This window comes from Zingiber officinale, chromosome 7A, assembly GCF_018446385.1.
Source record: "Zingiber officinale cultivar Zhangliang chromosome 7A, Zo_v1.1, whole genome shotgun sequence".
In the NCBI taxonomy this organism is placed as follows: Eukaryota; Viridiplantae; Streptophyta; class Magnoliopsida; order Zingiberales; family Zingiberaceae; genus Zingiber; species Zingiber officinale.
This window is the reverse complement of record NC_055998.1, coordinates 9,800,471-9,803,916: the sequence shown is the minus strand read 5'-3', so window position 1 is coordinate 9,803,916 and position 3,446 is coordinate 9,800,471.

The following is a 3,446-nucleotide window of genomic DNA, read 5'->3' as shown; positions in this document are numbered from 1 at the left end:
AGAAGCAGATTGGTAGAAATATGGAAGTATATGTTGACGATATCTTAATTAAGTCTCTTCAAGCTGCTGATCTGTGCAGGGATGTAGAGAAAACCTGCAAGACATTGAGACAATATGGGCTCAAGTTAAATCCGAGCAAATGTTTATTCGGTGCGAAAGGAGGAAAATTCCTGGGATATATGGTGTCCGAACGAGGGATAGAAGCTAACTCGAGCAAGGTCAAGGCACTTCAGTACATGGAGCCGCCGCGTAACATGAGAGAAGCTCAAAGATTGACCGGCCGGATTACAACCTTGTCTAGGTTTATTTCTAGGTTGGCCGATCGTAGTTTTCATTTCTTTAAAATACTTAGAAAAGCCAATAAATTTCAGTGGAATGAGGAATGTGATAAGGCTTTCCAAGAATTGAAAGATTATTTGTCTACTCTCCTTGTATTAGCTAAGCCTATAGTAGGAGAGACTCTGTGGGTATATTTGTTGGCTAATGAAAATGCTGTAGGCTCTGTATTAGTCAGACAAGAAGGAAAAGAGCAACAACCTATATATTTTTCTAGCCATTTACTAAAAGGAGCTGAGTGTAGATATACTACGCTAGAGAAATTGGCCTATGCATTAGTTTTGACCGTTCGGAGGTTGCGCCCTTATTTCTTAGCACATGAAATTATTGTACTAACCAACTGTACTCTTGGACGGGTGTTACTCAACCCGGAAGCCTCAGGTCGGCTGATCAAATGGACAACTGAACTAGGAGAATATGACATTCAATATCAACCTCGCTCGACCATCAAAGCACAAGCTCTAGCAGACTTTATTATAGATGTTCAAGGCCCTGAGGAAGAAAGCATTTGGAAAATTTATGTAGATGGCTCCTCAACTAGACAGGTAGTGGAATTGGGGTTTTTCTTATATCTCCAAGGGAAGACCGACTTCAACTCTCTATCAAATTGAATTATAGAGCTACTAATAATGAAGCAGAATATGAAGCCTTGATAGCAGGATTGCAGGCCGCTCGGCATATAGGGGTAGCTCGAGTCCTCATCTATTCGGATTCTCAATTGGCAGCTCAATAACTATCAAGTAATTTTGAAATTAATAATGACAGACTCCGGTTATATGCTGAGGCGTTTGATAAGTTGAAATCTCAGTTTCAAGAAGTAAATATACAAAAAGTTCCTCGATCTGAGAATCAGGTAGCAGATGAATTGGCTAAACTGGCTTCTGCTATAGTACCATGGAGCCTAGATCGGCCCGCAGAACAAATTCTATTAATATCCTGTATCGAAAGACAGGCCGAAGCAGAAATTCAAGGTGACTGGAGGGCTCAAATTATATTGTATTTACAGTAGGGTATTCTTCCCAATACTACAGAACAAGCAAGGGTATTTAAGAAGAGAGCTGCTCAGTACACTATGGTAGGAGAGCAATTATATAAAAGAGCTTTTTCTAAACCTCTGCTCAAGTATATTGGTACAGAAGATATACAATTTATCTTACAGGAAGTTCATCAAGGCTCATGTGGTAGTCATATAGGAGGGAGATCTTTGGCTCGTAAAATCCTATTAGCGGGATATTTTTAGCCTACTCTACATAAGGATGCCAACAAGTTGGTAAGAACTTGTATGTCTTGCCAGAAACATCAAAATATTTTGCATCATCCCACACAGTTATTGAAAACTTCTATAGTCTCATGCCCCTTCGATTAATGGGGCATGGACATAGTAGGCCCGTTTCCTATGGCGACTGCACAAAGAAGATTTTTATTAGTAGTAGTGGATTATTTTTCCAAATGGGTAGAAGCAGAACTACTTGTCCGGATTACTGAAGATGCAGTTATAAAATTTCTGTGGAAAAATATCATATGCAGATTTGACATATCTCATAAATTAGTTTATGATAATGGAAGGCAATTTCAGGGGGATAGAATTCTAGCTTGGTGCAAAAGTTATGATATTACTCAAGCTTTTACCTCTGTAGCTTATCCTCAAAGTAATGGTCAAGCGGAAGTAACCAACAGAGAAATTATAAGAGGTTTAAAAACCAAGCTTGATCATGTCGGAGGTAGCTGGGTAGATGAATTATCCAGCATTCTTTGGGCATATCGTACTACACCTCGAGAAGCTACAGGAATCACTCCTTTTCAATTAGTTTATGGGGGAGAAGCAATAATTCCCATTGAGGTGGGAATAGAATCTGACAAAAGGCAATTATATGATGCAGACAATGAAGGTAGACGACTCATGGAACTGGATTTGATAGAAGAAATCAGAGATAAAGCTGCTGCTTGTCTCGTATCATACCGACAAAGAATGAGACAAAATTACAACAAGAGGGTCATCCCCAGATTTTTCCAAGTAGGAGATTTAGTATGGAAACGTATTAAACCTGTCGGGGATGTTAGTAAGTTGGCACCACAATGGGGTGGACCCTACAAAGTGGTAGAAAAGCTCGCATCAGACTCATATTATCTCCAAGACGCTGAAGGAAGAGTTCTGGAACGACCCTGGAGTGCAAATCATCTACAACCTTACCGGACTTAATAAAGATCATGCTACTTAAAAAATATAGCAAAGGGCAACAAACCATGATTTTCTTGAAGTAAGCTTCCAATGAAAAGAAGACAAATATTATTATAGTTTATGTACTCCATTTATTTCAATAAATGCAATGCAAGGCGAATACCGCCACAAAAACAAATGTGGCTCATGCAGACTGACTAGTATTGGCAGAACTTTTATAATCTATGTTCAAGCAATCAACAGTGGGGAATCTTAAAAGATTTATTTGGCCCCCTCCCCCCTGAAGAATCCAGAGATTTTAATTATAATAAGGTAAGTGCAATCATAATTTTTCAACAGAACATAGTCGATCGGGAAATCTCATGAAGTAACTTGGACGGGTCTTCATGGGAGGAACCGGAGACTTTAAACTATCACAGAATATAGTCGATCGGGAAATCTCATGAAGTAACTCGGACGGGTCTTCATGGGAGGAACATGAGACTTTAAACCAACACATAACATAGTCGATCGGGAAATCTCATGAAGTAACTCGGACGGGTCTTCATGGGAGGAACCGGAGACTTTAAACTATCACAGAACATAGTTGATCGAGAAATCTCATGAAGTAACTCGGACGTGTCTTCATGGGAGGAACTGGAGACTTTAAACCAACACATAACATAGTCGATCGGGAAATGTCATGAAGTAACTCGGAAGGGTCTTCATGGGAGGAACCAGAGACTTTAAAGTATCACAGAACATAGTCGATCGGGAAATCTCATGAAGTAACTCGGATGGGTCTTCATGGGAGGAACCGGAGACTTTAAACCAACACATAACATAGTCGATCGGGAAATCTCATGAAGTAACTCGGACGGGTCTTCATGGGAGGAACCGGAGACTTTAAACTATCACAAAACATAGTCGATCGGGAAATCTCATGAAGTAA